The 25,068-nt window shown below is 46.3% G+C and overlaps 1 long non-coding RNA gene across 1 annotated transcript; it reads right to left on the reverse strand.

Annotated features, from left to right (window-relative positions):
- On the reverse strand, nucleotides 1-24,539 carry LOC121111596. The gene is made up of 2 exons (XR_005862605.1): nucleotides 21,488-24,539; nucleotides 1-5,196 (listed from the first exon to the last, which is right to left on the reverse strand). It is a non-coding gene; the product is annotated as an uncharacterized LOC121111596 (long non-coding RNA).
- Nucleotides 24,540-25,068: the final 529 nt, after the last annotated feature.

The raw sequence follows: 25,068 nt of genomic DNA on the forward strand, positions 1-25,068 counted from the left end.
TAGTAGAAAGTGTAATTTAATAATGCTTTTATATGCATATAGATATTTAAAGAAACGGAAAGGACTTGTTCCAGTAGCTGAAATGCTGGATATAATGTCAAATATGTACTTATCAGAGTACAGAATTCCAGAAACACACAGACCTGAATCCTTAACTCATGACTGCTAGAAAATTACTTTCACAAATGCTCCGCGGTGCTTTGTGTAACCTGACTTTTCCCACTTCCCCTCATTGTACTCCTTTGTGTAATTCAGATTTGTAAATCATTCCAGGAAACTTCTGATTAGCTTTACAAGAGCACTTTAAGTCAATATCCTGTAGTGCATTTTCCAGCGGCTGACTCAGACTGAGCGTATCGGCTGAGAAATATCAGTGACCTTTTCATGCCGTTCGTTTTCCGGTGACCACGGAAAACCAAAGTAACTTCTGGACAAAGTTCTGCCCGCTGTTTTGACGGGGAAGGTTTTGCCCATGCTGGTAAAGCACCTGAATTCACGATGATTAATTTCACCATGCCTATGAAAATTCCCCTTCCAGCTAAAAAGCACCAGGTCTTTTTCTTCCACCGGTTACAGCCGGGTATCTCATGCGGCTGCCTTCCAGTGGGAGTGAGGCGATGCCTTTGTATGATCACAATTCCACCAAAACTGTCTCCCATCAAAAGTGCTGCTTCCCAAGAAAGGCAGAAGCTCATTCCCTTTTGTTGTCATTGCTTTTCACAGTGTACTTCTGCTGGGCTGACTGACATTTAAATAAGCCACCGGGGAATTATACCTAGGACACTTCTACTAAATATTGCCTTTGCAGTAGGAGGGTGCAAACGCAAGGGAGGCATTTGGAAGAGACTTGTAAACAGTTGCCTTGGTACTACCTAATTAGTGTTACATTGTCTGGTGGTATCCACTCCCAGGAATGTGCACAGCCTGGGCTAATTTCTGCAGAGCCAACGTGGTAGACAGTACGCCGTCAAGATAGGAAATCATTTGAGAAAGGAGCTGGGTCGCTCTTGAGTCTCATTTCCTGGCTTTTTTCCTGGTAAGCAGATACGTTGTTCAGCCTGACGCCAGGGCAGCTGTGCCTGTGTGAGAAAGGGTTCGGGCTCTCCAAATAAATATATATCATTGCTTGTTCTCTCTCTGTGGGGTTGCTCCTGTGGAAAGCATGGTCCAAGAAGGCACCTCCAGGGAGGACTCCAGATAGCTGGGCTTAAACTCGCTCTTGATCTGTTTGGCAGCTTTGATCAAGAGACTTCTGCCCTGTTCACACTCAACATGTTTAATTCTCCTGGTCCTGGGGCCCTACACTTGGGGTTGCAGTGAGGCTCTGCTGCAGCTCGACGTGTCTGCAATGCGCCCAGGGAGCTTTTGGGATCTATTACCTGCGTGCTGCTTGAAGCATCCCTCTCTCAACGCTGCCATGAATTCTTCCATAGAACTTGTTTCTCATCAGAGTACACTTGTGCTTTTCCACATGTTTTTTTTTTAATTCTTTTATTCACCTGATTTATCACCTCTGCTTACACGAATGCCCTGCTTTCCCAGGTTCTATTCAGAGCTGTTGAAGAGCCATCAATGAGGGGGCTGTGAGCTGCCAGTGCTGCATGCTTCACTACTAGTCAGTAGTTTGAAGGCAGAAACCACTGCCCCCAGCTGTGTGGGGTAGTGCTTCACCCACGAGTGCTACAGGAAAGGGATCCAGATCTCCTCCTTAGCCAGCATTCCCAGGATTTCCTGGAAGCATTTCCTAGGTGAGGGACTGCTGAGAGCACAATGCTGGTACTGAGGCTGAGTGGGGGGTGCTGTGCATGCAAGGCATGTCCTCAGGAAGGGAAGGAAGCTTGCTCATTTCTCAGCAGAGAACCAAGAGCACTGGGTGATTTTTCCTGTGGGGCGGTGAAGGATTGGACCCTGCTTAGGGTATATGAGAGATCTCATTAACACAGTCTAGCCATTTATTGCACATACTAATTACTTACTTAATGGCATTGCTATTTGATTATTTAATGGCTGTAGCATCCCTTTTGATAATTCTGCTGTACATGCTTAAGTGTTACAATTTCTAATTAATTAAATGGCTTTGAATTTCATATTACATTTTAAATAAAAAGTGCAGGGGTTAAAGAGAGCTATTTGAATACATCCACAGGTTCTTTCATTATTTATTTTTTAAGTCTGTTTGCTCAGTTATGGAGAAGAAGCATTTCCAGCCTTTGAATTCAGAATGTACAGAGAGAAAAGAGCCGGGAGCCCAGCTCTGAACCGAGAGCAGTGTTTGTGTGGGGCTGCTGGTGAACAAATCTAGATGATGCACTTTGGACAGCGTGGAGGGTTTTTCCTCTATACGGAGAACTTTAATCATTTTAAAACTGAAAAAATAAAAATGCAAACTAAATGTCAGGCAAACTTGACACCACCGACCTGACTGAGAGCTTGTCTAACAGAATGCCCATTGGCAATTTAACCAGTTCCAAACTAAATTCTCCTCTCATTACTGAGTAGCTGGCCAGCTTTGCTTTCCACCACTTGACATGAGTGAGACCAGCTGCCAATACTTGCGGCTTCAGCCATCACATTTTAAAAGGTTTATCTCTTTCTCGCTTTGCATCATTATGAAAAGAAAACCATGTGAGGAACAAAAGGAAACTACCCAAGTGACCGCAGAGTGGAAACACTGAAATCAAACACCCCATCCACAAAGCGATATCGAATAAACCGAGGAAACAATCTGGGAAGAGAGAAGTATTCCTCTTATCTCTTTCACTTTTAGTCATCCTAGACACTAATTTTTTTGACCACGGCAAAGATCAGACCGAAGGGCAATTTCAGGATGCTGAAAAGCAGAAGAGGACTCTCGTGGGATGGCAGTGGACCCACGCCGCAGGATTGGGTCAGGCTGCGCAGCTTTCCCTCGTCCCGGGGAGGCGGCAATGGCAAAATTCGTGTCGTTCGCTCGCTCGGGCTGAAACGATTTCTTTGCTCTGTGCCGAGCGAGTGAGTCAGGAGCAGGAGCTGCTGCAGAGCGTGCGGACCATATGCGGGAGCTGCAGAGCTGTGACTCAGAGCTGTGAGTGTGCGGCTGTGTGCGCAGCCGGCGCTCGGCCGCACGCCGCGCAGTCCGCAGGGTTTGCTGGTGCGGGGGCGGCGAAACGAGAAAACCTTTTGTCATTTTAGGGATGTTTCCATCGGAAGAAATCAATTTCTTCCTTCAGGTCGGGAGCGGAGGTGCGCGGCGAGCGTGCGTGGGCTGGGAACGGCGGGGCCCTCGCAAATGTCACATCCACAGGAATTTCTCGCGGAGGGCCCACGCGTGGTGCCCACATCTCCGCGGGCCGGGGGTCCCGGCCAGCCCCGAGCCCCCGGGCTCCCTCAGGGTCCCGCTCCCACCCACTCCCGCTCCACGCCGGCTTTTAGGGCTTCTAGGGCCGCATACTTTGCCCATGACATATGGGGCCTCCTCGGCGTTCGCGGCAAGAGCCGGGCTGGATCTTACCCCTCGAAACCCGGAGCCTCGCTGAAAACCTTGCTTCGTCCAGAACAAAGGAAGGAAAAATCCCAAACGGCGATGCCCGCAGCCGGGCTCGGCCCCGTTGCTCGGGTGTTCCACCCCGTGCCGCACCGCGCCGTGCCTCAGAGCTGCTTCCTCCGGCTGCGGGCTCGCTCCTCTCTCCCTGCCTGCACAGCTGCCGGCGTGCTACGCCTGGGCTGCTTTGTTTTGCTTTGATACACGGAGCTATTGTCTGATAACCTCTTCCAGGCTGGGATGCTGAGGGAGGAGGAAATGCGAGGCGCGCTGGTAGCGAGGGCGTGTTTGCGGGAAGCTCCTCCGCGGTGCTGGGAACGCTGGGGCGAGGGCACCGACGGGCATCCCCTGGCAAATCCCTCTTTGTGCGAGCAGCGTTTCGTTCAGTGCCTTCCATGTACGAATTTGCCCTCGCCATCAGGTGGAACCTGCCACAGGCTTCAGGTGGACACGAGCAATTTAGTGGGTCTTTTGTGTTTAAACAAGTGAAATTGGACCTAGGGAGCAAAGAAATTCCAGGGGAAAAGGGCATTGCCTTTTGTCTTGTCCCTGGGAGGTGGCAGGGCTGCTTGAGGCCCCTTACACTGCTTGAGGTTGGGTGCTCAGTACTGCAGCCTCCCCATAGCCTGCGCAAGAGTTGTTTGGGGTTGGACCATTGCATCATGCCCATAAACTACAGATGGATTTTGCATAACTACACAGCTTTATTTCTGCTGTTAGGGCATGCTCTGGGTGTCTGCAATGGCTTTTGTGAGGAGTGCTTGCTCAGAAGCTTTCTGGAGGCTGGAGTAAATGGAAGATCTTAATCTTGGTGATGCTGTTCCTGTCAGACCAGAAGTGGTTGTGCTCCAGGGCTGTGCAGAAACCCACCCGCTGTGCGCTGGGGCAATCTCCTGACCATCCTGGTGGCTTTCCTGTTTGTCCCCAGCCCTCACAAGCTGGGCAGATCCTAGCGCAGTGAATGCAGGGAAATTTGGTTTCCATTTTGCCACTCTAGAGAAAAGCAACAGGAGGATGGAGTCTTCCTGGCAGCCAGGGCAGAGCAGGGCTACCGGTGAGGCAGGAGCTCTGTGCAGTGGCAGAAAGGAAGATCAGGGGAAGAGCAGGAGCTGCAGGTCTGGGCACAGTTGTGCCTTCACTAGGAATTTTGCAAGTCCCTGTCTTCATAGTGTGGTTGATTTTGCCATCTTTGATCAGAGTAAACAGGACTCATGCTCACAATGAAAACAAACAAGCCAGGCTGGAAAATATGATGAGTCAAGAAGATTCTCTCAGTACATCCACCTTCCTTAACCCCAAGTCAGCAAGTGCTTCAGTGCTTTGCAAAGCAAGGGACAAATCCAGAACTTGAAGCTCAGGCAGCCCAGCCTTCTTGTGGGCTCCTTCCCTCACGCTGGGTGACCAGCATGGTGTTATTGTGCAGTCACAGCTCACAAACAGGTTCACTCTCCACCCAAGAACGACACTTGGTCTTCAAAAGACCCTCTTAAATTCATTTTTGGGGATCAGAAGTAAACCTTTTTTCAGTTGCTGTGGAGCAGTAGCTGACTCTTCACTCCTCTTCACCTCTTCCGTGTAGATACCATCAGGTGGACGCTGCATGCTCTTACACACACATCTTTCATCTGCAGCCAATTCTCAGGATGATACAAAGTTTGGTTGTTTCTTACTGTTTTCTGCATTAGGCAGATGGAAAAGAAATAGAAATTTGAAAATCATTCTCTTTTAGTATTTCACTTTGGCTGAATCACTTCCCACACTATTTTTATGACGAAGCACTCACACTTTTTGACATCAAGACAAATGCTGGCAGTGTCCCAGCAGGCTGGGAAGCACAGTGCCTGCTAAGAGCTCTGTCTGTCTTTCAGTGTGAATGGAATTTATTTGGGGTGCAAAGAGATTTTCCTGAGCACCAGCACTACACCCCCTATTCTAGCTCTGACTCTCAACCCTGCATCTCGGGATGCTCAGGAATGTGAAGGTGTGACACAGACACACCTCTGGGAGCTTTTTGCTCCAGCTCTGCTTTGCAGGAGCACTTGAAGCTGCGGTGATGCTGCTAGACAGAGATGATGGCAATGAAGATTCACAATGCCAGAAGGAGAATTGTGCTGTACCAGGGAGATGAGGAGAGCACTTTCCAAAGGGTTTAGAACACTGTGTGGGAGAGGGGAGGCTTGGGCCGGGTCACTGGCACCAGAACCACCTTGGGGGTTCCGCTGTATGTCTTTGTGGCAGATTATCAAAGGTGCACAGTCAAAAAATCCACTTTGGTTGTTCTTAGGAGTACTGCAGGAGCAGCCCAGACAGGCAGCAGGGATCCCATCCTGCAGACATCCACAGCTGCGTCACTCACGGGGATTGCTGGCATCTCAGTGCCTTGATTGCCAATTTCTTTTTTTATGACCTGAAAGTAATCATAAGTCCTGGGTGTTTGGGAGCCCACAAAGAGAACGCAGCCCCTGCGTAGCTTCTGTAATAATATGCTTTGGTAAATAAATGAGCACAAGGCACCGAACCATTTCTGGCTGTTTCAGAATTGAAAATAAAGAAGAACCCAAGATTTTAGGTAGTGTTTATGGCAGAATACAAATTAATCTCTGCTTAGCTGAGCCACTCAAAAATTAAATGTTGGAGTCCGAAAAGTAATACAATTATTAAATAATGTAACTAATAATGAGGATGTCTTGCAGACAGTTATCTCTGTTTTCATCATATGTAGCTCGTTTGATTATTCATATATTTTATTTTATTGTTTGGGAAAAGAAAAAAAAGCTGTTATTTAGTTATTTCCACATTAAGAATCTTGCCCACATCCTAAATTAAAATATTTTAATTGCATTACTAAAATTAAGCAAGACTTATTCCTGCTCCCAAAGTAACGTGTGTAGAAGTATGAAAACTCTAATGTGAAAAGAAGAGTTAAAATGTTCTTTTGTTTACAGTATTTCATTTATTATTTGGAATAGTTCTAACAGCTTCAATAGAAATATTTGTCTGTGCACTTCACACAGAACCAGCCAGGAGTTTGTAACTGGTTCCTTAGCAACTATTTTTCCCTTCTAAAATTAAAGTATTTTTAAGCACAGATGTAATGTAAAAATTATCTAGGCTGCACATCAATTGTTTGAGTTACACCACTTCACAAACGATACACCCATCGATTGTCCAGAGAGCGATGCAGATAATTCTTTGGTTTTGGGCTAACAAAACATTTTAGTGTTTTCTTTCTTTCCTCTTTAGAATCAACATGTTTTTCCAATTTAGGACTTTTAAAGGAAAAGCCAGTCAGTGGAATTAAACACATTAAATTTTCCAATAGACTTCTGCATAGTCTTTGTAACAAACGGTTCTGCACCTGCACTTTTCACAAGGTGTGTTTTCCATTGAGCATAGCAGGAATTAACTGAAGATGGGCATTATTAAGCTGTGTGCTGCAGTGGGCTTGATTTCCATCTCAGTACTGCAAGCATAAACCAGGAGTAGCTCTGCTGCACGCTGTGGGGTTATGTGTGCATGCAGGCACTGAGGGGTAAGGTAGAAGATAAGCATTTGGGAACAGCATCCATTTCCTTCACAGAAATGCAACCTGTAAAACTGATAATCTTGAATTGCTTTGAACTCACACTTTATCGTTACTATTATTGTTGTTGTTGTTGTTATTGTTATTTGGCTTTAATTTGCAAGAAATAATGTGGAGACAACTTGCTTTTAAAGAAGATGCCAGCCGTGTCAGTGATGGAAAACAGGTTTTAAAAAGAACTAATTCTGGACCTTTGTGGCCATCACATGGGTCACTGGTAACCAGGGCTATGAAAAAAAAACAACGGAGCCACTCTGAATGGGTGTGCTACAAGATCTAAGGAGGGTTCCTGCTGGCAAAGCCCAGTCACAGGGTTAGTGGCAGTGGGGGTCTGCTGCTGCCTCCAGAGGAGTCAACCCCATGGGATTTGCCAACCTAAATAACACACTGCTTTTCAGGAACTGCTTGCAGGATTGGTACAGTTGGCTTAAACTATTGTTTTGTGACAGCAAAGCTACTAGCTCAAGTGAAATTAAGTTGAAATTATACCTTTCTTCAGAATCAGGCAAAAAGTTTCATCACAGTTTTATGTAAATAATTGTATATATTATTTAAACACACCAAAATATGAGCTATGAGTACTAACATGTGGCGTTACAGGCATCTTAAGGTTATGACAAGATAAAAATAAAAGTGTGAAACCAAAGTTTCTACGTTCACTTTTTTGCACGTAAGTTAGTGGCAGTTCAGCCTGCAATGCATTTTTGCCATCGGCAAAATTCCTGCGTGCAGCCACAACCAGGGCAAACCCAATACAACTCAACGAGAAAGGACATTCCCACCCCGGAGGTTAGGACCCTCCAGTAAAGATCAGCACAATATCAGAACTTTTGTTTCTTTATCCAAACAGCTGAATCTTTTCCAGCTGGCCCATAGCAGCTCAGTAATCGTATAGAGTTATATCAGTGGCACTCATTCATTCTTCACAGGCTATAATAAACACAGCAAAAATTAGATGAGGTTCCATTTGAGGTTAAATGTTTCCATGAGATAATAACTTCTGTTTACAACAAGGAAGAAAAAGTGGTCTATTTTTAAACCTAATTTAGATGCTATATCCAAATTTCACAACAGACTATGAGTGGATACAGGAGCTTGCTCTCTCCTTCATAGATCTAAATGCAAATGAGGGTGCTGGGAATCCCGCTGGGCAGAGGATGGAGGAGGGAAATGCCAGGCTTTGCATTGCCCAATGACTCTCAAGGGAACGAATTTCCCTTCCCTGCCCAAGGCTGAGCCTTTCTGTCCTTGCTATATATTCTACTTCTGAAAATTGGCTATGGCCCTATGTGAAAGGCACGGCTTCTCATCACTCCCTGCATCCACTCAGGATTTGCAGGACAGCCTTGATGTGTTCTTGCTAGGGCTGAGAGGGCTGTGGGTGGTGGGTTGGGATGTCATTGGCACGCATCAGCACGGTCGGAGGAGCGATAACAGAGCCCAGGATGGGAGGGGTGCAGCTGAGGCTGCAGCTGAGGATGCCTCCAGGGAGCTCCCCACTATGTAGGCAGCATCTGCTGCAGAAGGAGTGCTCCTAACCCAGCTTCCAAACAAGTGCTTAGAAATAAACTCCTTTGCTTACAAAAGAGCATGGGGCAATGGGGAAGTAGAAACCAACTAGCAAATGCAATGCTGCTGTCAAGCTGAAGAAAAACAGCACCAGAGAGTTACCAATGGGTGTGTCTTGTCAGGGTGTGAGAGTCTCAAAGGGGGTTTGGACTGCCACATGCTGGGTGCTGTGCAAATGTACCAGCAAAACAAGATGCCTTGCTGTGCTGAGCTGCCCAGCGAGATCAAAGGGTGAGAGGTAAATGCATTAGTCTTGTTTTGCAGCTTGGAAACTACAGCAGAAGAACACTTGCAGGTGATTTTCCCCAAGGTCCTACTATAAGTTCAGGGTATGTGTTTAGCAGAGCTCTGGGGCTCTGCTCAGCGCTGTAAGCGCACGGTTGCTCTTCCGACCGGGCGCCTGCGGCTGCGTTTCTTGGTCTCGTGTTGACTTCAAGAGATTTTTGGGGTGCACAAAGAGGAAAACTTCCATAATTACAGGCAGTGATGTGTTAAAGAGTGCTCAAAATGCTTTTCTCTGGTTTTGTATTGAAGCAAGAAGACATGGTTCTGCTTTTCCTAAATCATGCAGCAACATGGAGTTTGGGTATTTCTTTCTATGATGCTGCACATTCTGGTTCAGCCCCACGTTTTTTGTGAGCTGCAGTTGCAGTCTCTTTTCAATTGAAAAACAATGAAAAGACTGGCTTTTGTTTCATGTGAGATGTAGAGAATTATATGGGTTAAAAAGCGCCTTTTAGAAGCTCAGGTTTGCTTGTGGACAAGGGCTATTGCCTTGCTACCCCATCCTGCAGCAGCTGTAATTCGTTGTACCACTAGCACAATGTCACCAGCTGACAGCAGAACAACTAGCTATATGAAAGTGTTCTGTTAACTATTCTGCAGTTTACTAGAAGTGAATCCTTCAGCCCGTCTGCCTTAGCCAAATACAGATGGGACATCCCTGGGGTGGACAGAAGCAGTCCCACTGGAATGAGGGAGGTCAGCAACTGCCAGACCATGTGCAGGATGGAGCCACAGCAGTCTTGTTTCTCATTCTTGATGTAGCATGAGATAAGCTTGGAAATTTAAAGCCCAGGTCTGAAGATGGGGCAGATGGATGGTGAGGTTTGAGTTTGGGGTGGGAAGCCCTGGCTCCGGAGGCCCATGGCATGTTCCTATCACAGTTGGTACAACAGAAACCTCACATTGTCAGACCCCATACATCCAGGTGGAATGGCTTGGCCATGTGGGAAACAGCAAAGTCCTCGGTGGCTTCCTCAGCTTGCTGGCTTTTAGGTTGGTTGCATGGCACTGATAACTTCAGTGATAAAGTGCATTTGGAATTTGGAGACAAAACAAAATCATGAATGAAGATGATATTCGATAATTTTTTTCAACCCTAAACATTTTTTAAAAGAGTTACCAGAGTTCTTGAAAATATTTTTAATAGTTTGGAACAACTAAATTTAGCTAAACTGCAGATAGGCCTCTCTTTATTACAGCTAGAGTTACTATGGCAACATGCTACAATTATTTATTGCCATGACAATCCACTGTAGATTTTTTAAATGCTTTATCTATTTTTGTTTGCATTGTCATTCCCGCCAGGGGAGGGAAGACACCAATTTGGTGCACTGTGAAATGGCCAACATTGCACCCAGGCAGCCACAGGGGAGAGGCAGGGGGAGATTTTAAATGAGTGGCAGTGAAAGCCAATGAATAACCACCCGCAGGACTTTTTTTCTTATTTCACCTAAAATAGGTTACTGTTTCTAGCTGACAAGAGAATAGGAACTTGTTCTCTGATAGTCTTCCTCCTGTCTGCTCTTTGATAATCTGCAATACCAGAAGCAAGCTGGATGAATGAAGCCGTGTGGCACACGTGCTGCTGTTAGCTGTGCTGCGGAGAAGCACTTTGCCAGGCAGCTGAGCCGTGGGAAGGTCATGGGTGAGACCTGCATCTTTGGCCACGTTCTTCAGAGCAGTGGCACCACTGCAGTTACGGTGTTGCTGGCACACATGCCTGGTGTCTTTGCTACATATAGCAGGCTGGGGAGAGCAGAAAAGCCTGCATATCCCTGACATGATGGAGAGAGAGGAGGATATCTGCTGTTTGCTGCAGCTGCAGTTGTCTTGCTGTATGCAGTACAGCTTGAAGGGCATTATATTTTTCATGCTCTAACCCCCAGTGTCTCTGCATAAGTTTCTGGCCCCAGCAGAGCAAGATGGACCTGCCCCATTTGGGGCTCGGTGCTGGGCAGCCCTAGCTAGGGCAGGAACTGCAGCAGCCATCCCATAGGGAGGCTGAAGGGCACGGACGTGCTTGAGGAAGAGACGGTAGACATTGTTCCAACCCATCCAAGTGATGCTTTGCTGGTCTTGTCCGGAGTGATGGTTAAGTAATCCCAAGGAAGACTTGGAAAAAGCTCCCTTTGTGACTCTCTGACTAATGAAAAGCCCTTTATATAATCCTGCAATCAATTGCATGGTGCTTCTGGGACGGGTAATTGGGCTACGAATGGGCTCCGTTTACGGGAGATTATGTAATTTACCATTCTGTCATTATCTGCTCCCAAAACTGTGATTACTTCTCCAACGCTCATGCTCCCAGAGATACCAGTAATGACTAAGACCTACCTCTTTCCATCTTGGACCATGAGCAAGATCTTTGTAGTTATGGCAAGTTTGAGCTAACCATAAGTGCTACTGAGGCAGCTTTTGGTGGAAGATCCCAGATTCCTGTTCTTATACAGCATGAGTAGATGTGAAAGTGATGGGTGCTCAAGAATCAAATAGGTGTTTGCTGCAGGTGAGGGTGCTGGAGCGATACTCATTTACAAAAGTTGAGAACAGTGCTTCCTACTCCTCTTCTGCCAAACGCACACACAGCAGTGTCCTTGGCAGGGGAGAGTTTTGCAGCAGCCCAGCAGTGGTTCACCCATGGGCTTCCTGGTCCTTATCAGACTCATGGTGCTGCCCTACATCGGGGCTTTGGTATCTTCATCCTGCCACTTGCTCTCATCTCCAGGTGTCAAACAGAAGCCACAGGACGGTCAGGGCTTCCCTGAGGCATCCATCTGGTTTGAAACCTTGAGGATATGGAAGGCAGCTTACAGAGAATGGGATTTCCCCAGTTTTGCAGGCTCAGTACCAGGATGGGGACACGCAGACTTGCCCCTGGTGCCAATGCATGCAGGAACATGCAGATCCTGCTGAGGAACTCTGCAAGTCACCAGATGCCCCACGTTACCCCATGCCTGTACAGAAAACTGTGGCTTATGGATTTTGCAGGACAAAAGAAAAACCTATGAGAACTTAGGCTTTTGCACCAAACACCACAGATATGCAGAGTAAAAATGTTATCTGTCTCCATCTGTTTGTGAGCAATACAAAGTAAGTGTGGGATACCAATAAAGAACTGAAAGCACAGGTATGTTCAGTGACTGTTCACAGGTGACGCATACAGGATAGTGTTTTCTTTGGCCAGACTATTTACTGTTGCAAGAAACAAAATTCTGCCTGTAAAATCAGACACGTTCTGTTTGGAAAGGTTCTTTCTGAGAACTAAATCCAGTTAAAGTCCTGAACCAGCCTCTGCAGAGTCTAATGCACCAGCTGCGGGAGGAAAGAACCAGTTTGAAGAGAGTTCTGTGGGATTACGGGGAGCCCTCTGATATTTCTCAAGTATTGAACTATTTCAAGAAACAGCCCGGGCTCTAGCAGCCCCTGTGTCATGGTAGCAGGGTGAGAGAGGAATACTTTGGGATGTTAATTAGTAGGGAAGAGCTGTCTTTCATTCTAACCTCGAAGATCTCCAGTGATGGTGATTGCAGGAGGCAAAGGAGAGCAATAGAGCATTTCATTTGTAATGCATGTTTTTATTTCACCTTGGAGATCAGCTCATTGATGGATTTGGCATGCAGATAACGAAACTGCACTGCTGCAGGATTCCTGACTGCAGGGTGCTTAAGCACAAAGGGAAGCCCCCAGGAAAGCTCCTGGCAGGGAGGCAGGAAGCTCTGCTTGGCAGAGGCTGTGGGAAGAGGTGGCAGGGGAGAGCCGCACCTGCAGCAGGCTGCAAGCAGCACAGGGTGAGCAAGAGAAGGCCAAAATGGCAGAGGGAGGATGGAGCAGTTATGGGTAAGATGAGATGCATGAGCTGGGAGGTGGGGAACATTTGAGCTCTCATGCTCCTTTCTGTTATTTTCTGTGTTGAGGTGTCCCCGGCAAGGTCCATTTGTCCAGAATCACCATCCAGCCAGGAGCAGTTTCCAGTCCTCCACCTCTGTTTCCCAACTGTTTCATCTAGCTGGCAGCTGTGCCAGGGCTGACTTCACTGGTGTCAGCAGAGGGGCCACAGACAGCATCAAAAATAAAGCCAAATGCTTTTGCCTGAACACTGCCTGCTAATTTCACTTAAACACAAAACGTGGCTAGTAATATGTGTCATAGTGGCTGCTTTTTGGCTTGGTGGCATGAAGTTTTTAAAGGTGCTTTTTGATCCCAGAATGCAAAGTGCTGTGAAAACGCCATGTTCCCTTGTGCAGCTGTCTGTCTGTCAATCCCACTGCAGCTTGCTTATTTCCTATGGTTAAGGAGAACCGCAGTTACAGCACTCCTGCATATTTGACACTGTTTCCCTCTTGACTTTCCTTTCCATTCTTCTAAAGGGCCATATTTCGGCTCTGATTTCCATCCCCTTGGACTGAGGGTGCTGCAGAAGCACAGCACTGGATCTGCTCAGTGCACTTCAGCTACACCAAACTGTCATGAGCAAGCACAGTGATGGGGAATGGGAGGCAACCATGTAGCGCATAGGTTTTATAGAGACAGATTTGCTTCATTTACACAGATCTGAAAGCTATTCATGTCTATTATAAACAGATATGGCAACAGGGAAAGAGGGGGAGAAAGGAGGGATAAGAGTGCAATCTACAGAACCAAATGTAAGGGCTGTAATTAATCAGGTAATTGCAGTATTTGCATGGAGTGTCTGTAAATATTACTCCTATTCCTAAGTGTAGTACTTTGGACCACGTATCTTATCATGGAACAAACTGTCAAATAGAAAACACATGCACTTGACTGGAATATAATGAATATTAGGTCAGCCAAAATGCAAACTGAATTAATTTGTAGTTGTGTACCAAGTGATGCTGGTAAGATAATTTAATGAAACCCTTCAAATAAATACCCACTGGGGGAACAATGCAAGGGAGCAAATGGCGTGTGCACTGCAGGATCATGAGGGTTTCATGTGACTGTAGAAGGAGGCACTCGAGAACAAGCAGGAGAGACTAAGATTTTGCAGAGCACAGGGAAGTGCAAAGGCTGAGCAGGACCTGCTTTAGGGCCAGGGCTGCTTTGGGGGCCTGCAGCTGCTCTAAGGACCTTGGTTGGATCACCCACACCTCAGTTTCAATTTGGGTACCATAAAGACAGAAGCCAGTGAGTTAAAGCACACGAGATGACTAAGGAACAATTTGTGCTCTTCTGGTAGTGGCAAGAGGAAAGCTCTCTCTCTGAGTTATGCACACATCTCATCTCATGCTCAGCACCAGCTGCTGCCCTATGGTTTGGGTGGCAAAAGGGGAATTCCCTGACTGCCAGAGCTCCCATGCCATGTTCCTGGGGAGCCCTGCAGCCACCACAGGGAGCTGATGTAATGGGTGCCCTTGGAGTAGGATTATGGGACACACACCAAACTCACTGGGGTATATCCACTTGCCCACATGACATGTCATACGGCTGCCTGCTAAGCCTACAGCAGCTATTCACACACAGCAATGTCAGATGCTCTTTATTGGGTTCGGCATTAGTCATTTCGGAGCGTAACACAGGAGGACCAACTGTTGAGGGCTAATAAAGTAACAGCTACAGCGATAACGAGTAACAGTAGCTGCGAGTCATGTTTGGGGTGTTTGACGTCAGGCCAAATCCAGGCAGAGCACAGTAAGACAAACATGACTTGGAAAGCTTAGACAGGGTCACAGCAGGACAGATGGACCTGGGCTGCTGTCAGGAACCAGTGTGTGTCCTACCAGTTACCTCTGCCCCTTCAGGATGTGGAGGATGCTTGTGCAGACCAATGCTGGGAGATACAAAAAATGGAGCACAAATAGATAAGACATAAGGAACTGAGGGTCTTCCTTAGCATGAATCCACTCATCAGAGGTGTCTCTGCCCATACAACACCACCTCCTGGTGCTGCTGCATTTCAGCTGGTGGCTGTGGTCCTCCCTGACAGCCATAGCACACTGCACTTGTTAGGTAAGTGCTGAGGCTTCATTCCCAAGGTGGCTCTGGGTGTGGGCTGTGAGCTCTCCCTTCCCCTCAGCAAGCCAGGTGCTGCCCAGCAAGGTGCTGGGGAGCTTCTCTCCTGCCAGCTGTCTCCTCTGGGCCTGGCATTAGTACTGCCATGACTTGAAGACTGCAAGGAGGAAGGAAGAACAACTGGCTGTGGGGGCTGGGAGGGGAGGATGCTTTGGAAGGGCTCTCCTAAAAGTGCCTGGGAGGCAGAGAAGCATCTCTGTGGAGGAACCTGCCCGTGCCAGTCCAGGCAGAGCCTCCCATGACATCAGCTTGTAACCGGCTTCACAACAAGGCGCTGGGGAAGACCCTGCAGCACACAGCAATAGGAGCCTGGCTTCTGCAAACCTGGTGCTGCCTGGCCCCAGTGAAGCCCTCAAAAATTCTGTGCCTGGAGCCCCTGGCACTTGTATTCAAGGCAGTCATCACAATGACTACAAAGTGGCATCGAATTAACTCACCTCTGAGAACCTGTATGCAAACCTGACTACACTGACAGTGTTCTGGGGTGGAATTGATGTCCCACACCAAAATCCCCTTCTGAGTGTCTGCTGTGGTCCAGTCATGCAGGAGGGCAGCAGGAAAGGGCAGCTGGCTCCTGCAGCAGCTGAGCCTGGCGCGAGCAGGGACCTGCAAACCCATGGGAGCCTGGGACAGGTGTTTGGCTGCTTTCGCCTGTGGAAGCATTGCACAGTGTGGGAGGGTGCTGTAGACTCTGTAATTATAGCCTGCAAATGTAAATCCCGCAGTTTTCAGGAGTTCTGGGATATTTTGTGTGCTGTAAGCTCAGCAACACCTTTGTGACAACATGAAGACTCAGAGGTTTTTGCCTCACTGCAGCAAGGTGCAAGCTTTCATTCATTAACCCTCACACCACTGACAGCTTCTCATTACCTTCTTTAATTGATGTGGAAAATGGCAGAAAAGAAAGAGATAAAGGTGAAGGGAAACTCCCAGTGCTGCCCTGCCTTCAGTAACTGCGTGGCTCATGGGTGATCTTAGCTGTTCCTGAGTCCCCAGTTGGGTTTGTTTCTGCCTCTGAGCAGAGGAGTCAGCAAGGTGAGAGGTTCAGGACTCACTTAGGACTCACCTGAATCTCTCCCTCCTTTATACTCCAAGACAGTTTCTATCACTTAAAATAAAAACAAGCAAACAAACAAACTCACTTTCCTCACTTTTTTTCTGAGGTATTCCCTCTAGTTTAGCTCCCAGGCTGAGGGGCATCAGCTGGCAGTGGGAGCCCTGGCTCTCTGGGTCATGGTTTGCTTACTGCCGGGGAGGCCAGCAGGGCTCCCTGTTTGGTTGCTGATATGTGTAAAGCGCTCAGCGGCGTTAACAATTTCTAAGCAGCAAATATTAGTTATGCACATGGTTAGCACTGCCTATTATCTTGGCATATTTATTTAATAACTCTATCTGTATTCTCTGCTTCAGAGGCAACGCTGTCTCATTTGCCACCTGCAGCCTCAGCAGCAGTTTGGCTTACCCAAAGGTGACACTTCACCTGCTCTCTTTACTGACGCCACCATTCCCCTTGATGCTCATGTTTTCATGCCTCAAGTTTATACAAGTAAACTGAGGATGTGGTACCCTGGACACATTGCCCTCATCTGTTGAGCACTGTGCATTTGAGTAGGAGTAGATGTGAGCTCAGGGCCAAAGGCCCTTTCCAGCTCTACCAAACCCTTCAGTGCAGCTAATTGCTTGGCTGAATTACATCTTTAGATACCTGGGTTTCCTAGCTCAGCCTGCCATACATGGAGGCTCCAGTGTACCAGAAGTCCATCATTCACCCTCTTATCATAACTCATGCAGCCAGAAGACTGTTTCCTCTGGAATAATAAATATGCTTTCAAACAGAGGTTAAAGTAGGGCCAGGGAGCGCTAGGAGCACTGGGCAGGCAGGAACATGCTCATGTCAACACTAGAGATGCTCCTGATGCTCTCCTTTAGCAGTGGGCTCCTGCTCTGCTGTTCCAGACCTCAGTCAGGGATGTGGGAGCAGTTCTCAGCCCCTCTTGGGCTCAGGGAATACGGAATGAGAGCAGGGTGGGAGCCATGCTCAATAGGACTCCTCTGACCTATAAGGAAACCGAAGAGAGGAATTGCACCTAAGTCAGATCATTGCACAAAGCTTTGCCTGAAGCGTTTTGCTCTCCCTGTTCACTCAGGATAGGGAGAAGGGAGTAGGGAGCCTTTCCCATTCCAAAACTGCTTGTAATTTGGGTTTTATGTTCTTAAATGCTACTGGAAGATGTTTGTGACTAAGATCCATAAGCGACAGGCAATAATTCACACACTGCACTGGAGCATCAGCTTTCCAACCAGCTGTGGATTTTCCAAAGCTTGGAAAAATATGTTGTCACATCTCTGCTCCTCTGTCAAAAGTGATGGTGAAGTCCAAGAATTACTGTGGGGAGAGAGAAAAGCTGGCAGGTGGACAGACTTCTATGCGTGACCACAGAAACAAGTAACAGCCTGCAACAGACTGATTAACACACGGTGTGAGCAATGGTGAGTTCTGCCTTTGTGTGTGGGCATACACACGTACATATCCTCCTGTGCAGCTCTGTAATATGCTGAAAGATGCAAAAATGGCATCTGAGCTTGAAATTCCCAAGAATCCAGGCATGAGCACTCCAGACCGGTCAGTCATAAGAAGTCACAGGGGCATTTGGAAGTGGTGGGAGGCTGTTCAGGGTAGCACGATATGCTCAGGAATTCAGCAAGGTCATGTCAAAGATAAATAGATTCTTTTTCCCCATCATAGCTGGCTTCAGCTTTCTTTGCGTCTGTAGATAAGAGCAGCAGGGCTGAGCCTCCTGCCCGGGGATAACTCCATTGACACAAGCTTTGGGACTCACGCAAGTGAGGGCAGGGTTAATCTTCTGGCTTTGAAGTATCCTTGTCCCAACAGATTTATCACCGGGGCCAAAGTAAGGCCTTGAAAGAAAGGAAGCTGTTCTGTTTTTCGGCCTTTTCCTCCACAAGAGTGTTTGCAGTTGTCCTTTTATTATTATTTTAGCTCCAGTGATTACACATGTGGGGCCCTTTCTGCTTTGAGGTCTTTTTGCTTTTGGTATATCAGGGCTGTTAACAAAAGGATTATTTAGAAACAGAAATGACTTGTTAAGTGGGTTTAGCTAGTTGTGGACTTGGTGTCAGGTTTTACCGTGCAGGCCTTAATTAGTCATTGCATAACGACTGGCAAGTGGGAGGCAAAGAGTTAAGAATGAACACCAGAGAAAGGGAAGATACATATCATTAAATAAAAATGTGACCACCCATGATTACAAGTGTTGTAGTCCTCCTTTTAACAAGCACACACCGTACTTTCATTAACCCAGGCCTGCCTGAATAGCAGCCTGTCCAGCCGAGCAGGCAGTGATTTTGTAAAAGCCTTCCCTAACGACAAAGACAGGCCACCTACCATGAACTTTCCTCTATGACTTTATTCTTCAGTAGTGCTCAAGTGTAAATAAACTTGTTTACTCCCGTCAGGATGGTAATGATAATGAAGCCTTATTTGTTTCACCACAATGACAAAGTAATTTGTGCATAGCCAAACTGGAGAAGCCGAGGGAGAAACTGCAGTTCTGCTGTGCAGTCCCATAGGCAGAGCTGCTGCAGTCAGGGCTCTCTGCCACTCCTTGTCCTGCGTGGCAGGGTCAGTGAGGAAGAGTTCTGCATTGGGCTGCTGCAGTATCCCGAGATTTGTCATGCAAGAAACAGCAAAGAAACAGCAGTGACCACCAGGAGTGACATGGGGAGCCAGGCAAGCCTATCTGGCAGGAAGCAAGTGACTGAGTGAGCTGGTCAGCCTTGTGAGTCACTAGGAAATGTACAGAATGTTTGATGAATTTTTTTCCATTTGGGCTGGTATCTCTGAACCACGAATGAATCACACAGTGGGAAGACATGAAGAAGGGGCAAGGGGAGCCTGAAACAGGGTGGCAGAGAGCATGGTGCAGAGTGGGCACGGGGAGTGAGCAGGGGCTGGGTGTCACCAGGTGGGGGAGGATGCCTTGGGGGAACCCACTGGGCTCAGGCTCACCTCAGGCTGCTGTGACTTGCACCCCACTGGCTCTGCCTGGCCTGGGGCTTGGGCAGACTTTCAGGCAAGGATCTGACTGGGATAGAAATCGATCCTTTAATTTCCTGCAATGATGGTTTTCAGCTGATCACACGAAACTGGTGAAAGCATGCCTAGGACACAACTTCTTTTAAATGCTACAATAAACAGTTTAAACCTGGCTCTTGTAATTGTTGGGAATAAGAGCAGAGATGGGGAGATGTGCTCCTCACTCACCGTATTCCTAATGAAGCAGGCAGTGAAAGTTTAGCTATTTCTTATTGTTTGTAACTTCCTAGATAGCCATGATTAATTAAAAAGAAAAGAAAAGCATTATTAAAACAACAACACCGCACACACACATACACACACAAAGCAGAATTGAAGAAGGGAAGGAAAAATGCAGCCCAGATACAATGCCTGTTGGCAGGCTCTTCAGGAAACCTCGCCAGCAGCTGCAGTCTCCTCTTTACAACGCGGGAGGCCACTGCGGCAGAAAGCTGGGGAGGATTTTGCAGAGGAACCACGCAACAGGGCTCCCACACAACTGAAGCAGTGGAGCAGTGAGAGATGGGGACACCAAAGCCCAGTGCACAGATACATATTTACCCAGAGTTCTGCAGTGATCCCCAAGGACAAATGGTTCAGCAAGCATCTGGGTGAGACTGGGGACCACCAGGTACCTGAATGGTGGTGAGACACTGGGCAGGGAATAGAAATGTCAGACCCTTTAGGCTGTAGCGTGTTATTTTCTGAATTACAAACATGTATGGGATACACTTAGCCACAGCATCAGGGTGCAGCCTGCTCCAAGCTACACCAGAGCTCTGTATGTACATCACTGACATCAAGAGCAGAAAGCAACCTGAAAGACCCTGGCTCAGGTGGATGTAGATTCCTGTGGTAGCTGAATACTTTAGTAGCATCAGTATCTTCAAACAGGCCTTGCTTATGGGAAGCAGCCGAGCACATGCAGCCTCCTGACACCTGTCAGCTACACGGGTTGGCTTAATGGTGCAAGGGTGGCTGCCCTCACAGGGAAACCAGTACAGGTAGAAGAGAGTGTAACTGTGCTGAGCATGGCAGACCATGTGTTCCTCAAGGATGTGCCATGTTCCCCCATGCTTTGGGGCTGGAGGACCCTCACATCCATGGTAGCAGCAATTACTCTTTCTGTGACAGGTGACACAAACTCTCATCTGCTCTGTCTCACAGTCTGTGATGTTCAGTGATGGTATGCATCAGAGCACCATAGAGCTGTGGTGCTATTTTCTTTTACAGTCTCCCTCCATTTTACTCCTGAAGATCAGAGTATTGAGCTTTCCAGAATGTACACCCCATCTGCCTGCCCTCACAGAAGTTTTGATTAGCCTGCCAGCCAGTGCCGAGGTGACTTTCTGCAGCACAGAAGAGCTCTCCAGGAGGCCATCACTGACAAGACGCCCTCGCTCCTCATTCTGGCTTTCACCAAGCACAGCGAGAAAGCACAGTAGTGACTCCAGGGCAAAACAGAAACAGTTAATCTGAGGTAATAACACTTTGCTTCTACATAGCACCTTCTTCAAGGACCTCAAAGTGCTTTTCAAACATTAATGAATTAAAGCTTTGCAGAACTCCTAATGGAAGTGAAAAGAGAGGCAAAATACAGTACAGCAATGCTACACAAGCTCAAAAACTCTCCAAATTGTTTCCATGGGGACTGAAGCACAGCCCTTTCAGCTAACAGCTGTAGGAACAGCCCACCTCTCCAAAATGCTGCAGGAACGCAGTGCATGTTTGATGGGAAATGAGAACAGGGGAGAGAGTGAAGAAGTCCAGTTAAGAAAAGACCTTTATGCTGAGGAGTACATTTGCACAGCTCTATCTTTCTCTTCAGAAATGCCTAAAAACCAAATAACTGGATCCTCCTGAGAAAGTACCTGACTCCTTTGAAAAATGATGCTTTGCACGAAGCTTCCAGATCTTTAAGAAGAAAGTCCAGGCGAGGCTGTGGAGCTGTGCATGCAGCTTAGCTTTGAAACCTTCCTTATGCTGCCAAACACACAGCTCTTCTTGAACACAGAGCAGCCCAGCATCCCTAATGACCTGGTTTTCCTAGCTCATCTGAGCCAGCACAGCATCACACCCTTCCCAGCACCACCTCCGCTCTTGCTCACAAACAACAACACCATCACCTGTAAAACATTTGGCACCACCTCACATGCTTCTGTGAGGACTTTCATCCCATGCCTGCCTCAGTTTGACATTGTTTAGCAAGGAAATCCTGTTGGGAGCCCCAACACTGGGGAGTACAGGAATAAAATTCCCTGCACGTCACCTTAGTTGCACGACTGAAGGTGTAGATGTACTCAGGCTGTGGGAGCAATGACATCTACACCCCAGAATCATATATCTTTGCGACTCTTTCATTACCAGAGCTCTATTCAGATCCAACTGCCCTGTGTGCACTCACCTCAGCTGTGAGCAGGGCTGAGTTCTGAGCTTCCAGTTCTGTACTCCTTATCCTCAGCACTACAAGCTTCATCTACAAAGCTCGGACTGGTCTCCAGGGTGGAATAGGAGCTCCAATGTTATAGAAGATCCCAGAGCAGAAATCCAGTGGTCGCAATTTTGTTTCTTCAAGTAGATGAGTCCTAACATTGTTTCAAAGGCGCTGATAAAGGTGAGGCGGGGAACAGGAGGTTCTGCTTTCTGTGGCAGTCTCAATATTGGAGAAAACAAGCACCAAAAAACGAGAGTTGGACTGAGACTCTGACACCTGCAAAGACAAAATAATTGCTTGTGTTAATTCCTCTGAACAGTGAGAAATCATCATCCTAATGTGGCTAAATGTTAGTTCCTAGTTCATATTTGTTTCATGCACTGAATCATAAGAATATCCAAAATGGCAGATCCAGCCTGCTTTGTGGGCAGGCCTTGCGTTCCATTACCAAACTAGAGCTAAATCTGATGAGCACCAGTGAGTGAAAAGGTCAGATACATTGTTAGAAATGGGTGTAACACACATCATAAGCACAGAGATCAATAAAACTGCACAGTGGAATTTAATTGTGGGACTCTATTATAGATTATTGAATTATTCGTGTTTTAGAATTGATTGTCACAATGTCCATCTCAAAGATGTTTCTGGTGTTAACTCTCAAAGCTTAGAGCAGTGTGAATGGCTCAGATGCTGAATTTACAAAAATGACACTTTTCAAGGCTTTTTAAGCTTGTGCTTAAATACTACCAGAGGTAATATATCAATGTGAGTTGATTTATTCTTTCTGCCCAAATCAGCCTGTGCAGATGCCTGGTTGACAGACAAGGAGAAGAGAGTAATACTGCTGAGGTTTCTCTGAATACTTCAAGCCTGATCAAACCTCAAGTGCAAATGCTCTCACCAGTTTCCTTTAGGAGTTCTTGCAAACAACCTATTTTACTGCTGTTAAAAACTGTGATCAACATCTGCTCAGGTGTGTTTTCCAGAACCTAAAACATCACAGAGACATTGCTGCCTTTCAGGGTCCCAAAGAGGGTCAGCTTTCAAGGCCCAGAGGGTACTACCAGTGATTACTATGGTCCCATATGACTCCAGGAGTGCACGTCCAGCCCACATGTTAACAAGAGGGGAATGCCAAGACAGTGGGAGACCATGAATGTGAGGCTGAGAGAACTGGAGGCCAGAAGAACTGATAGCCTTTATGGGCCACTCAGCATTGCTCTCCTTGAGCAGAAGGAGCAATCTCCTGCTAAAAAGTTAAATGAAAACGTCTGGCAACACCCTGTGATAACCACATGAAAGTCTATCTCCTGTGAGGGGCCTTTGTCAGGGACCTGCAAGCAGAGCATGAAATGTCGCATGTTGCAGCGAAGCCGTCCAGGGCATGCCCCCACTCTGCTCTGGGCTGCTCTGGGGGAAAGCAGGATATTTAAGTAGGTGTTTATACACTCAAGTGCTCTTTCACGCTTGGGAACTGTGACTGTAGACTCTGCATCAAAGATAACTTCATAATAGCCTTTTAGTGGAAATAGCTGTTATTTACAAGCTAAGCTGAGGTGTAAAATAAAAGCAGTGGATATTATTCATAATGCACAAGAAAAATTGCTTCTATATAAGGCTTTTTTTTTTTTTTTAACTTCTGAAAGCAGCAATTTCATGTTAGAAATCATGGAGAAAATCTTGGATCCATTGAAGTCAGCACAAGTAATTTCCTTACCAGTGTTATGAAGAACATTTTAGCTTATGAAAGACCGGCAGATTTTTGAATCTAATTTCTTCTTTCATCGTTCTTTTTATTTCATTACTTTCTGTACATTTCAGCTGGACACTGCAAGCAGATTGGGGTCTTTTCTATTCCCAGTTACTTTAACTGTACCATCCCTGTGTCCAAGAACAGGGAAGACAAGCATATTTTCTTACAATTTCTTAAAAAATAACCAACAAACAAAAGAACAACCAGATCCAAGCAGCTCTTATCCCTGCCCCAAAACTAGTGATATTTCTTCTCCAAATCTTCCCCACTTCTTTTCTAAAGTGACCAAAACTTATGCGTTAAATTATCTCATGTTGTTCCCTCAGTGCACTGAAATGCTGACATTTAGAAGGAAACCACTTCATATTTTAAGTAAGTCACAAACCAAATACTGCATTTTTGGTTAACCAGGGTCTATCTTTTATTTGCATTCCCAAGTATTGAAAAGCATTAGAGAACTAAAACAGAAGGATAACAGAAGCTGTGATGCTCATTCTTCTCACACATACTTCCTTACAATTTTTTCTACAGACTATCAAAATGGAGGTACAAAAATAGAACCATGGTTCCAATGATAGTCTGGATTCTTATTCTTCTGAGACATTTCCATAGAGGAATTCTACAAAGTTTATAGTACAGCTCAGCTAAATTCTACACAAGTGTAACATGAACTCCCTGGTTAATGCACATGCCACTGCTCAGCTTTTCTCTGCCTGCCACCCTCTCACCATCACTGTAAGAGTTGTGCCTGCTAAGATCCATACTCAGACTGCAGAGAGCTATGATCATTCCCCATAACATAGATCTGACATTTTGCTTATTTTCTGCACCGAAGTATTGCACTACATTTTTAGAGTGCCTCTGATGTCCTGAAAAGGGCCTGAGACACGAAGAGTCTGTTGGTATCCCTTGATCTGCCTCGTAAGAGGGTTCTAGGTCTTAATTAGTTAATTAATATCTAGGGAGTTCCTTAGGTTTTTGGGCAGCATGCCCCATGAAAATCATCCCACAGCAACGGGAAATCCTCTGTCCACGCAGCTGGCAGTGAGCTTCAGAAGTTCAGGGAACATTACACCCTTGCTAAAATTTGTGTTTTTACTCCAAAGCCTCATCACTCCGCTCCGCCCTGTGCTGTCAACAGAGAAGTATAAATACGGTGGATGCAGTTAGTTACTGCAACAGCTTTAGCTTTGTGATATTAACAAGTTAAGTGACTTCCCTCTCTCCTTGCATTCAAGTACAAAAGCAGAGACATTGTATTAGGAGAAAAAAAAAAAAAAAAAAGATTCTGTTTTAAGTTAGTACAGGAATGAAAACAGAAGATATGCAATGTTTATCCATTACCGAGTCAATACCTCATATGTCCAACCATATGCCATGTAACAAGCTTTTTTCTGAAGCATCTAAGCACTACATTTTTATCATTTTTGCATTTCCCTGCAGCCAGATCCTCAAGATAAGGAAACAAGGAAATACTAAAGCGTGTTTTGTTTGGTTGGAGAGTGCAACCTGTCTGACAAGTGAGCAAAAGTTACATAAAGGCCCAGGAGTAAAGTTCTTCTGAGTAAAACACACCATCTAGAGGTGAACACCACTTCTGCAAGTACTCCTCAGAAAACTGTGCTGACTGAAGCAATTAAACTGCTCACAGAAAAAGAAGAAAACTCATCTCCATGGAGGCAACAAAATCAGAACTTCGTGCTTTTGGTCCTTGAAGTAAATATTTGTGAGGCTTTTTTTCTAAAAAATGTACTTCTGTATCAAGTCACATAAGGCTCCTGTTCTCACAGACCTTTTG

The sequence above is a fragment of the Gallus gallus genome, chromosome 10 (assembly GCF_016699485.2).
Source record: "Gallus gallus isolate bGalGal1 chromosome 10, bGalGal1.mat.broiler.GRCg7b, whole genome shotgun sequence".
NCBI classification, from domain to species: Eukaryota; Metazoa; Chordata; class Aves; order Galliformes; family Phasianidae; genus Gallus; species Gallus gallus.